The 13,153-nt window shown below is 40.3% G+C and overlaps 1 long non-coding RNA gene across 1 annotated transcript in view; it reads left to right on the top strand.

Annotated features, from left to right (window-relative positions):
• LOC140707549 (uncharacterized) overlaps window positions 1–9,343 on the top strand; it is a 45,498-nt gene extending 36,155 nt beyond the window's left edge. Inside the window, exon 4 of the long non-coding RNA XR_012087675.2 lies at window positions 9,277–9,343. This is a non-coding gene — a long non-coding RNA (uncharacterized LOC140707549). The remainder of the gene's footprint in view (window positions 1–9,276) is intronic.
• Window positions 9,344–13,153: the final 3,810 nt, after the last annotated feature.

The following is a 13,153-nucleotide window of genomic DNA, read 5'->3' as shown; positions in this document are numbered from 1 at the left end:
AGTAGAAGTGTGTGGTTAGCCTTTAAAGGAATCTCACATGGTAAGATTCCTTTCTGAAATGATAACAGTTTAACAACGAGAGCAATGACAGTCTTGAAAAATCAAAATTATATTCTTTGAAAGACTACCACATAGATATCACATGGGGAAGAAATAGATATATCCATATAAACCTATCACTCTGTATTCCATCTGATGTGTCGACGTTTATTTCAGATTTAAAATAGTTCATTAGGCTTGTCTACATCGTAATGAGGTTGAATAAAAATGCCACAATCTACTCTGCAGTTGACCACAGTTAAGGTGGATTTACTGATGTTTCAACTCCACCCTCTTATTTAATTTATAATAACTTTTCTAGCTATAGGTGTAGCATTTATCATCCTTCTCCCTGACCCATTTTTCATGTCATAGTAATTTGGTATGTCTTCACAAATAATTTCTGAAGAAATTTTGAATGAAAGGGTGAAGAACCTGCATGTGACCTCCTAGACATTGTTTAATCCCAGATCCCATCAGCCCCAGTGAGTACAGGAAATGGTCACAGATGATATGAGCTGAATTCCAGGAACATTTCAAGGGCTACAACTTCTACAGTTCTGCTGTAACACTAAAGGTAAAGGTAAAGGTTCCCCTTGACATTTAGTCCAGTCATGTCTGACTCTAGGGGGCGGTGCTCATCCCCGTCTCCAAGCTGCAGAGCCAGCGTTTTGTCCAAAGACGGTTTCCGTGGTCACATGGCCAGCGCGACTAGACACGGAACGGTGTTACCTTCCCACAGAGGTGGTACCTATTTACGGTATCTACTTGCATTTGCATGCTTTTAAACTGCTAGGTTGGCAGGAGCTGGGACAAGCAACGGGCGCTCACTCCATCACGTGGATTCGATCTTACAATGGCTGGTCTTCTGACCTTGCAGCACAGAGGCTTCTGCGGTTTAATCCGAAGCACCGCCACGTCCCCTGCTGCAACGCTAACCTTATGTTCAATTCTGGTCACTAAATACAATTTATCTGATCTTTCCCTATTGCTTTGTAATACATAACATATCTACCTCTTTAGTTGTGCAGAGTTCAGATTTAGGCTTCTTGAGACCAAGATCATAGAAAGGCTGATGGGAAGGAACCATAATATGATAGCATTTTTCGTTCCTAAAGATGAGCTCAAACTTTCTTGTTTTTTTTTGTTTTTTAATTTTATTTTCAAAACTATTGGGTAATGGGGAAGGAATACAAAAGGCAAAGGGCAGTGGGGGGGGATGGAAAAAGGGTTTTGAGAATAAGAAAACATAAAATGCATAATCATTCAATCTTACATATCAAGTATATAAACATCTAATCTATTCATGTTCCAATGAAGGTTCATCTTTCTTCTTCTTTTTCTTCTTCTTCTTTTGACTGTTTTATCTATGTATTAACCTCTTTAGCTTTCAATTTATACGTGTAATACAGCTTAAATCTATGTTATTCCCACAGCATCAGAACACCAAGGCCAATTGTGAAATATATCCCCTCTTTCACCCTCCTTTTTTCTTGAGAATACACTCAGCAGACCCAAAATAATATAAATTCTGCTCTCCCCTCCCCTTTCCTCCCTGTGCTTGTTTTGTTTTTGTTTCTGCGACTCTTTTTTCTTCCATATTTTAAAAGGGGAAACAATATCATTCAAAGTTTGCTTTTCAACCTCAATTTCCTTATCTGCTATCGCTACATCTCTTACTGGGTGGTCCTCCATCCCTTGTATATTATCTGATATCTTCATCAATACAGCCGGTTCTGAGATCTCTTTTTGGTGTAATTTAACCTCTGCTACCTTCCCTCCCCTAGAGCCTCCAATCACGTCTTCCATCTGGTCAATATAATAATTTACCTGCATGAATTTTTGCAACAATGACATCTGAAAAGAGGTTTTCCAGTCTAGCCACCGATCTGTAATTTTCTCAGGGGGAGGTTCCATTTTCTGTTTCCACTATTTTCACTTAAAATTCCCTCTCCCCTTTACCCCAATACACATCCAATATTTCTAATATTTCACCTTGCAACTATACCATATTAGCAATAAGATAGCAGGTACATTCAAGTAAGAGATGGAATCTAAAACATAAATCTCTCAGGTGTCTTTGTAGTCCAGTCCTTTTACACGTCGCTAATATCTTCAGACCGGTTGCTTCTTCTTTTCCCTTCTTTTCTCTTCTCCAAGTTTGTTTTAACCTTCACCCGGCAAGACTCTATTATTAAAATGTCATTTGTCAAGATCCCAGTTCAGTTCAAACCACATAACCCCCAGTTCACAGCTCACAGGCCGTTTCTTCCTTTTACTTCCAGAGACTTCCTTCTCCTCCCCCGAACAGGGAGGTCCAGCAATCAAAGTCCCGGCAAATATATTATCCACGGAAAGCAGAGTCCCACACAGTCTAAAAATATATATCCAAAGAGGAAAAGGGGGTCCAAAGTGAACAGCTTGCAACAGAATTTATTTTTTCAAAGCCTGTCAGTTGATTCTTCAAGAGTTATTTTTCCTCCTTTAATGGAGACACGAGCTATTTCTGCCTGGCTGTTCCTTTAGAAATAACTCGACCTTCAGCTTGGGTAAAGCTGGTATGCTAGGAATGCCGCTCCTTATCTCATTTGGTCATAAATTTGCACACAATCACTTGTTCTTCATTTAATGAGGTTTTTCATAGAACAAGGGCTTCCACTTACTTTGATGTATACTTTCGCTGTGCTTCTGTTTTCTTATTCTCGGCGAACGGAGCTGTCTTTGGCTAGTTGCCAAAAATGGCGCCCGTCTTCGTCTGTGCTGATGTGAATTTCCAGAAGAAAGACAAATCGAGTTGCTGCCCAATCTTCTAACTTCTGTGGCTCACCAGCTGCTGCAGAAGGGTCTCTCCTGACTCTTCCTCGCTCCCCCCCGTTTCTGGAAGGGTCCCAGACCGAAGTGGTTCTAGCTTTCCCCGGGAGCTATTCCCGAGAACTGCTAGCTTCACCAAGACGAAGCTCCTCCTCCTCAAAACTTTCTTGTTTTGTGATCCCAGCTGTTTCAACCATGCAGTAGGACACAAGAGTGAATAATGAGCCTTATCTGGGCCAGATTGATCCCTCAGTTCTGTAACCTGTGGGTTTGCCAAGAGCATTTCTACTTCACAGGGCTCCATTTGGGCACAAGCTGATGAAACTAACGTGCCAACACTTCCAAATGGGGCATGTGTTCCCTGAGATCCACTTGATTGGTTGCTCTAGTCTTTGGAATTTTCTCCATCATCCAAATAAGAGATGATGCTGTCAAGAATTAAACAGTGACAAAAATCTAACAGTTTGTGTAAGCGCCTGTGTTTGTGTTCTGCAAGGCATGGTGAACTTCCTGAAATCTTTTCTTCTTTTGTTCCAGGCAGGTGGAGTTCATTGTGGTGCTTTGTAGTTCATTTCTGAGCTCAGAGCCTGGTTGGAAGATTTCTATTATATTAACATTCTCCCTGCCTTCCAGAAAGACCCAGAAGAAATGATCAAGCAGGGAACTGGTTTTTTCCATGTATTTTTCAAATATTTTAAAGGTCTTAGGAAAGAAGGGTCAAAGTTCATTACCATGCTCGTCCCCAAGTGGAAGCTTTAAATTAGTTTCAGTTAGGCTCCAGTCAGATACAAAACACATGGATATTCACGCACATATGCTTGCATATGTGTACACATGCACATGCATGCACGCACACGCACAGACATACCAAGCTCCAGAAAAGCAGGTCTGGTGGGAAGCCTTTAAAAATGTTTTTAAAGAATTGCAAGTTTTTCTTGGCAGAGGAGAAGAAACAACAACAGTCTGAACATGACTGCCAGGAAGCCCTGCACCCCTTGGCAAGCAACAGGGATAAGCTGAGACCAAAAGGGGCAGTAAATTTGCCACATGTGGAAAAGCCCTAAAACCCATACATTGGTTTTAGTGAATGCATGCTTTGTTTTGAGCAGGGTAAATCTTGCTCGCGGGTTGACTTCACCCTTCTGTTGTGTCTTTTTAAGTTGCAACACTTCCTTCTTATTACCTGTGGGATCCTGGGAGCTATTGTTGGCTGAGGAATTTTAGGACTTGTTTCAGAATTGTCACTTTCCCAAACGCTGGCATTTGCCTGCATTGAGTCCCAGCACAAATATGATACTTGGATCATTGTGACACATCATTCGACACTGTGCACAAGCTGCTGCTTTGCATAAAGACATCCCAAATAAACCATAATTTTTCAGGCTGTGGTGCTGGAGCATTAGAAGGAGCTGGGTACTGACAAGCAACTGAGGGTTTATTGGGAGCAGTGATATAAGGAGGTTAGACTAATGCTGGTATAATGATCCACTCTGATTACTTAGAAGATTGCTGGCCATATTACCTAGCTACCTCCAATTATGATTTTGTAAGCCGCCCCGAGTAGACACTGTCTAGGGGGGCAAGGTATAAATCGAATAAACAAACAAACAAACAAATAAATAAATAACATCCATCTATAATAAGCAAATATTATAACTACTGCTTTTTGTCACTTAGCAATGAGACAAAACAGTTTTGCTGTCCTAGTCAGTTTATTATAAAGGAAGAAGACCAGAATCATATCCTTTACTAGATCTCACGTCAATGTATGTGAGGGACCAGGCTGGCCCCTCCATTCTGTCCTGCCAGTGGACAAAAACCTTCCTTTTTTGAGAAGGCTTTCAACAAGCAAATTTCTGCTAAGGAAAGTATTGTAATATGAGAGTTGTACAGTATTTATATACTGGAACCTGGAAGGCACCTGGAAGGGACAACATTCCTGTTGAATTGCTGAAATGCTGTAAGGAGATCATCACCACTGAACTGTATGAAGTCTTCTGTCTCTGCTGGAGGGAAGGTGGAGTACCACAGGACATGAAGGATGCAAACATCGTCACATTGTACAAGAACAAAAGAGACAGGGGCGACTGCAATAACTACCGTGGCATCTCTCTTCTTAGCGTTGTAGGGAAGCTACTTGCCCGTGTTGTCCCGAAGAGGCTCCAGATGCTTGCAGACAGAGTCTATCCAGAATCACAGTGTGGATTTCGAGCTAATAGATCCACCACTGACATGGTATTCTCCCTCCGACAGTTGCAGGAGAAATGCAGGGAACAACGACAGCCACTCTTAGTGGCCTTCATAGACCTTACAAAAGCATTTGACTTGGTTAGCAGGGATGGCCTTTTCAAAATACTTCCCAAGATTGGATGTCCACCTCCTTAACATTACCAGGTCCTTCCATGATGGAATGAAAGGCACTGTAGTTTTTGACGGCTCAACATCAGATCCCTTTGACATCCGAAGCGGAGTGAAACAGGGCTGTGTCCTTGCCCCAACCCTTTTTGGGATCTTTTTTGCCGTCATGCTGAAGCACGCCTTTGGAACTGCAGCAGAAGCTGTCTATCTCTGGACTAGATCAGACGGAAAGCTCTTTAATCTCTCTAGATTGAGAGCAAAGACCAAAGTCCAACTGAAATGCATGCGGGACTTACTCTTTGCAGATGATGCAGCCATTGTTGCCCACTCTGTTGAAGACCTCCAACAACTCATGAATCGTTTCAGCAAGGCCTGCCAGCACTTTGGACTAACAATCAGCCTGGAGAAAACACAAGTCATGGGCCAGGGCGTGGATTCACCTCCCTCTATTACCATCTAGACACAAGAATTGGAGGTTGTTCATGACTTTGTGTACCTTGGCTCAACGATCTCTGACACACTCTCTCTAGATGTCGAGCTGGATAAACGCATTGGCAAAGCAGCTACCATGTTCTCAAGACTCACAAAGAGAGTATGGCTCAATAAGAAGCTGACGGCATACATCAAGATCCAGGTCTATAGAGCCTGTGTCCTGAGCACACTCCTGTACTGCAGTGAGTCCTGGACCCTTTGTGCACGGCAGGAGAGGAAGCTGAACACCTTCCATATGCGTTGCCTCTGACGGATTTTTGGCATCACCTGGCAGGACAAAGTTCCAAATAGAGTAGTCCTAGAATGAGCTGGAATTTTCAGCATGCATACATTACTGAAACAGCGACGTCTGCGTTGTCTTGGGCACGTCGTGAGAATGGCTGATGGTCGGATTCCAAAGGATCTTCTGTATGGAGAATTAGTGCAGGGAAATCGCCCCAGAGGGAGACCACAGCTGCTATACAAAGACATCTGCAAGCGGGATCTGAAGGCCTTAGGAATAGACCTCAACAGATGGGAAACTCTGACATCTGAGCGTTCAGCCTGGAGGCAGGCGTTGCATCACGGCCTCTCCCAATTTGAAGAGACCCTTGTCCAGCAGGCTGAGGCAAAGAGGAAGTCACAAAAGCAGCAAAACTAAGGAGCTGGACAGGGGACAGATTGGATTTGTCTTCAGTGTGGAAGAGACTGTCACTCTTCCACTGTGTATTAGAAATGTAACTGTGTATATAACTGTGTATTAGAAATGTTTTTAAGTGATTTTACTTAGCACTCTTTAGTTATTCATATGTTTAAAAGTTAATATTGAAGTTTATTGTATTTTTAATTGTTTTAATACTTGTGGTTTAAAATTCTTTGTAAACAGCATTGGGTCTTTTTAAACACACACACACACACACACACAGAGAGAGAGAGAGAGAGAGAGAGAGAGAGAGAGAGAGAGCATAATAACTCTATTTGAAATGGAAAATATTCTCCTTTGCAACAATATGTGGAGCAGATCAAGACTCAAATCAATTAAAGTCTTGATTCTTTGGATTTCTTTTTCTGTCAGAATTCTTACTAGATGTGAAGATTCTGAATTCCAAGATTTGGGCATTATTACTCCTGGGGGGACACTGTTATGTGTTATTCTTGGGTGGGAGGAGTTGAAGAAATCTGGCCTTTGTTCAGACCACTGTGCATGCATAGTATGCTGAAATATTTAGCTCACACCTTGTTCTTTCTTTCTTACAGCTTACTGATTGACAATAGTGCCCATTTACACACCAATCAAACCATAGTGGAAAATGAAATTTTAATATGACCGCATCTATACCTCTTGTTACACACTAGGAAATTGTAAGAAATAAAGTACTCAGCAGCTGAAATCCTGTTGCTTAGTGTAGTATGTCCTGCTACAGTACGTACATCGAATCATCAATGATCCAGTGATCCAACTCCTCTATAAGTTCCATTGAGCAGCATCCCAACAACTTACACAGTGAAGTCAATGAAGTAATGATTATGGTCTGAAAATGAATATTAAGAAAGCCAAGATCATGGTAATGAGTAAAAAGCAATTAGCTCAGGAAATGCAGTTAAAAATGAATGTGTGGAACATGCTGGCAATGATCAGTACTCTAGACTTTCAGTGAAGGAACAGTGGGAACATAATAACCGTGTTGCACACTGTCCAGTGCAAAGTGTTCTCGGTTGTATTGCATAGAATGGAAACATGGACTTTAACACAGGTGGCTATTTAAAAAGAAATAAACATTTGCAATACGCATATATTGCAAGATGCTATGAATTTCTTGGATGGAGAGGATAGCCAAGGAAGAAGGACCAAAGTGAATGAAAGAAGATAAAGAAATCATAAAATGCATAAATTCAGAAAGATGCACTATTTCAGTCTGGTAATGATAAATAAGAATTACAGATTGTTTTAGGTGATCATTACATGCAAAATAAAAAAGAATAAGTGCAGGAAGGGGACGGATGTAATGACTGAAGAAGCTGGTAGACTGTTCTCAATGCAACCCATTATCATGGTTTAGAGCAGCTACATTCAAGTTAAAATAGCCATGATTGTGTCTGACCTCTGGAAAGAGAGGAACAATGAGAAGAAGCAATAAAACAGATATGAACTGAGGGAGAAAGTGAAGTAAACAGGCAATGATTCTGAAATCTAATTTTAAAATTTCTCCAGGTCAAACCAAGGAAAAGGAGGAAAATAATGCAGGAAAAAGCAAACCCACACACAATTATGAAACACAGATAGAGAAATCTGCTAATTTCTACTTATCAGAACTTTGATAGTGTGCAGAGTACTGTATAAATATCATTATACTGTGTGTCTTTTCCCCACTGCTGCATTCATACTGAATGTATACTGTACAGTGTATGCCAGTAATGAAGAGTCTGTTTAGATGTTACACAGCAGTGCCTCTTGGTGGTAGGAATAAATTATGCATCTTTTATTCCTGCACTTGGAATTATAGGGTGCCAATTTAGATTGTTCTTATTCACATCTTCTAAAATAGGCTGCGTAGAGTACAGTATGTTCAAAACTGTACAGTTTTGACTAAAAAAAGAGTACCAATGCTAGTAACATACAGTACAAAGCCAGATATTCATATGAACATGACAACAAACATGTAAATATAGAACATTACAAGCTGAAATGTTTTGATGTTTGTACTCCTGTACCATACGTAGGGAATTTTGCTGACGCAATGACAAAGGTATCTATTTATTATTAGATAAATTATGCACATCAGGGATCCTATTAGTTAATTGTGTGGTGATTTCTTAGCTTATCTTGGCAGTTAATGCTATCACTGGCTACTAGTTATGATCATTGCATGTAGCCTTTAGTATGAGAAGCACCACGTTTTTGTACATCCACTGCTGTGGAACATGAGAGGGGGATGGTTTTGCCTTCGTGGCCTTCCCATTGGTGTCAGCTTGGCCATTGTAGGAACGGGGACTCTCTACTAGAGAGCCATTTTCTTGGATGATCCAAGCACTGCAGTGAACTCTTCAGTGTTAACTTGCTTTTCAAAACAGCTTAATGGATTTTAATGTATTACAGTCTGGAACGTGCAGCACTATGCTGAGACCCTCAGAGCAGGCTCCTTACAAGTCGTAGGCCTCTTCTGATATAACAAAAAGCTCCTCAAGAAGACTGGTCTCTACAAGGGCCTTGAAGTCTGGTCCAGGGGCTGCAGCTCCTTTTTGATGGAGAAAGATCAGACTATTTAAATCTTAATTTCATGCCACTATGGCAACACAGATCCCAGTCCCATATCACCCAGCTCCCAGTGGATCATAACTGTTCTGTAACTGTATGTATGTACAGTTGTGCCCCGCTGGATGATTACCCCGCTCTACGATGAATCCACATTACATTGACGCTTTTGCGATCGCTTTTGCGATCACAAAATGATAGTTTAAATGGGGAAATTTCGCTTAGCGACGATTGGTTCCCTGCTTCGGGAACCGAATTTTCACTTTACGATGATCAGCAAACAACTGATCGTCAGGTTTCAAAATGGCCGCCAGCTTTCAAAATGGCCCCCCTCTGTTTTCTAGGATGGATTCCTCGCTATACAGGCACCGAAAATAGCCGCCATATGGAGGATCTTCTCTGGACGAGCAGTTATTCAGCCCATTGGAACGCATTGAACGGTTTTCAATGCATTTTTTCATTTCGTTTGACGATGTTTTCGCTCTACAGTGATTTCGCTGGAATGAATTAACATCGTCAAGCAAGGCACCACCGTATGTATGTATGTATGTATGTATGTATGTATGTATGTATGTATGTATGTATGTATGTATGTATGTATGTATGTATGTATGTATGTATGTATGTATGTATGTATCCACATACATAGTGAATGGAATGAGAAATAGAATACCTACTGTCTGATGTATGGTGGGGGATGAGAGGGAAAGGCTGAATTAGCAACTTGGATGATCGGAAATGACGGAGATGAAAATAGTGTGAATATATAACATAATTTTGGAACAAGAGGAAAAAGAATAGGGAACAGAAGGTTTGAAATTAATTTGGGAACATGATTTAAAAACAGAAATTAAAACAGAGAATTGTGCAAAAATGTGGATGAGAGGTTTAAGATTAATGTTGCTAAGAATAAAGGACATGTTTTTAAAAATCTGTTTAAGATGGTATTTGACTCCTGTAAAACTGAATATAATAAATTCAGCATACTCTAAAGCTTGTTGGAAATGTGATGAGGAAACTGGTACGTACTGTCATTTGTGGTGGGATTGCAAAAAGTTTAAGAAATCTTGGAAACTAATTTTTAAGGAAATATGTGATATATTTGGAAAAGATATCAAATTTAATTCTAAAATTGCTTTATTGTCAATTTTTGACAATGTAGATTTGGATTATTATTTGAAGGAATTGATCAACAATTTTACAACAAGTGCTAGAATATTAATAGCTAGGTTCAGGAAAGAGAAAAATGATATTAAATTAGAAGATTGATATAATGAAGTATGGGACATTGCGTTAAATGATAAATTGACTACTGAAGTTAAGATGGAAAGAGGGGAAATAAGTTCTAATATTTTTTATGCTATTTGGGGTAGATTTGTTGAATTTGTATTAGTGAAAGGAAAGGGGAAAGCCTCTAAACAACAATGTATACAATCTGCAATAAAAATTGTTCAGTGGGGTTCCGTGGGTATGGGGTGCACGTTAGAATGTAGTTTCAAAAAGCACTATTATTTATATTTTTGTATTTTTTGTATTTTTGTTGTTGTAATTGTTTTTGTTTTAAAATAATAATTTAAAAAGTTTTTAAAAAGAAAATAGTGTGAAGATCCAGAATACAGAGGGAAACAGATGAGATAAAATTTATACACATGATGGATACGCATATAAATGGATTAAATATAACCCTAGGTTTCTTAAGTCATTATGAAATGTGATACTACGTTGTTATTGACTATTATTTTCTTTCACAACTATCAGATCCATCTTTCATCACAAGGCTCAAAGGTAAAACCTGTTAATATTCCCTATACTGGCACATATGGTTCCTCTGCTATCTTCTTTTATTTTTATTTAATATTTTTCTCCCCCTTTGCCCCCCTCCTTGGTTTTTTGACTGATATCCTTTCTTCCTGTTACTGCTGGTTTTCACAATACCACCACCCCCAATTCCCCACTCTTTTTTTTTGCTCTTGCCTGATTTATCTGTTTTCTGTCTCCTGTGGGAATGTTTACGGTAGAACTTAACACCAAACATAGGCCATAAATTACTGTATGTGAGATGTGACCACACACACCCAAGACTCTTAAAGCTAATGAATGTTTTGAATGTTTTACTTGTGAATTCTGTGTTTCCAAAAGCTCATGTTAAAATATAATAGTCTTTAAGGTGCTGTGATTGAGTTCAATAAAGAGTTTAGGCAGCTCCTCCTTTATGGCGGGAAAAAGCATAGGAGGAGGTTCATTTTGTACATTTAATGTTTTATTAAGATTAACATCTGTAGGATCCACAACTACTTCAAAGGGGTCAACCTGTCACGTTCCCAGGGGGTTTCAACAGGCAAAAGTCCAATAAGCCAGTCCAATATCAGAAGTCCAGAAAATGCAAAGCAGATACCAAAACGTCAAAGCCAAAACACAAACCGTAGTCAGAAGTCAGAGTCCAAAGCCAAGGGTCCAGAGAACAAGGTCCAAGATAAGCAGGAGCATGGATGCAAGCCAGAGTGTTGACCTGTTGCTTCCACAAGCTTCCAAGCCTTCTAGGTGCAGATTATATAGCAAAGCAGTCATCAAACTCCTAGAAGCCTTCCATCCTGTTAAAACTCAGGACTGGTTGACATGATGTTCCTGTGGGAAGCATTCACACGATCCTCTGACCTTCGTGTCATGAGTCTTTGCCAAAGCTTAGCCCTCACCCTGGCTACTGGGGGAGGAGAATCTGGTGGTGATTCATCTGTCTATGCTTCTAATTGTCCAGCATTTTCCTCAGCTGTAATTAACCCCTCAGATTCCAGATCTCCTTCAGCTGAACTCATGACACAACCAATACAGTGGTGCCTCGCTTAACGATTGCCTCGTTTAGTGATGAATTCGCATAACGATGTGTTTTTTTAGAAAATAATATGCACCGTATAACGATGTTTCCTATGGGCGATTTTCGCTTAGCGAAGTTTGGGACCATGCGTCGCATAACGAATGCGATTTTAGGTCCCCTGCTTCACTTAACGATGTTTATTTTTTCAATTAATAAAGTGTCTTAGAAGGGTCAAAAACGGTTCTAAATGCTTGGATTCGTTAGAGGACCCCTTAAGTCATGTGCAAACCTGATTTGGCTTTGATCTGACTTTTCGTTAATTTTTTGTGAATTTTTTTTTTTGGCCCATAGGAACCAATGGACCTGTCAAAATCTGACAGCTCCATGCTTTCCTATGGGGGAGAAAACAATTCACCATAAATTAAGGAAAGTTCAGATCAAAGCCAAATCAGGTTTGCACACGACTTAGGGGGTCCTCTAACGAACCCAAGCATTTAGAACAGTTGCTGATTCTTCGTTAAGTTTTTGTGAATTTTTCCTTCCCCCATAGGAAATAATGGAGCCGTCAGATTTTGACAGCTGTCAAAAGTTGGGGGGAAAAAATTCAGAAAAAATTAACGAAAAGTCAGATCAAAGCCAAATTAACTTTTGCACCCGTTTTAGAGGGTGCAGAAGCTAATCCAAGCATTTAAAACCATTTTTGACCCTTTTATGACACACTTAATTTTGCAAAAATTGACTTCGCAAAGCCATTGAAATGTATTGAGTCAGCTTCAATACATTCCAATGGAGGAAACATTGTTTCGCTTAGCGATGTTTCCTATGGGTTTTTTCGCTTAACAACGGCAATCCGTTCCAATGCATTCCTATGGGAAATGGTGTTTCGCATAGCGATGGTTTCACATAGCAATGTTTTTTTGGAACCAATTAACATCGCTATGCGAGGCACCACTGTATATTTAGTCCAACAGGTTTTTTTCTTGACTTTTCTTCCTTTACCGCGGGACTGGTCCAAATAGTTCTTGATCGGTTGGTTTCCTCAGTGGAGCACTCCGGACCGCACAAATCATCCCACAACACAGGTGGCATGCCCAGTCCCACTCTGGTTTGAAGCTGGGTGGCATGGAAGTTGCCTGTATCACCTTCTTCCAGGGACCATGAGGAAACACTACTACGGTCCATTCCAATGGGTCTGGCAACAATCCCCCACTCTGGACACTAAGAGGATTGGGTAACAACCCTGATCCTTTTACATTAGATGGATTTGGCAATAATCCCGGGCCCTTGTTGGGTTCTCTTTCTCCTTTCTCCACTCCAACATCTTTTCCTATATCCCATCCTTTCTTTATTGGTACTTTAAAGAACTGAGCTCTCTCTTCATCTCCCTTCTCCTCCTCCTCCTCCTCCTC

This window comes from Pogona vitticeps, chromosome 1 (genome assembly GCF_051106095.1).
Source record: "Pogona vitticeps strain Pit_001003342236 chromosome 1, PviZW2.1, whole genome shotgun sequence".
Lineage (NCBI taxonomy): Eukaryota > Metazoa > Chordata > Lepidosauria > Squamata > Agamidae > Pogona > Pogona vitticeps.
This window is presented reverse-complemented; position numbering and strand designations above follow the sequence as displayed.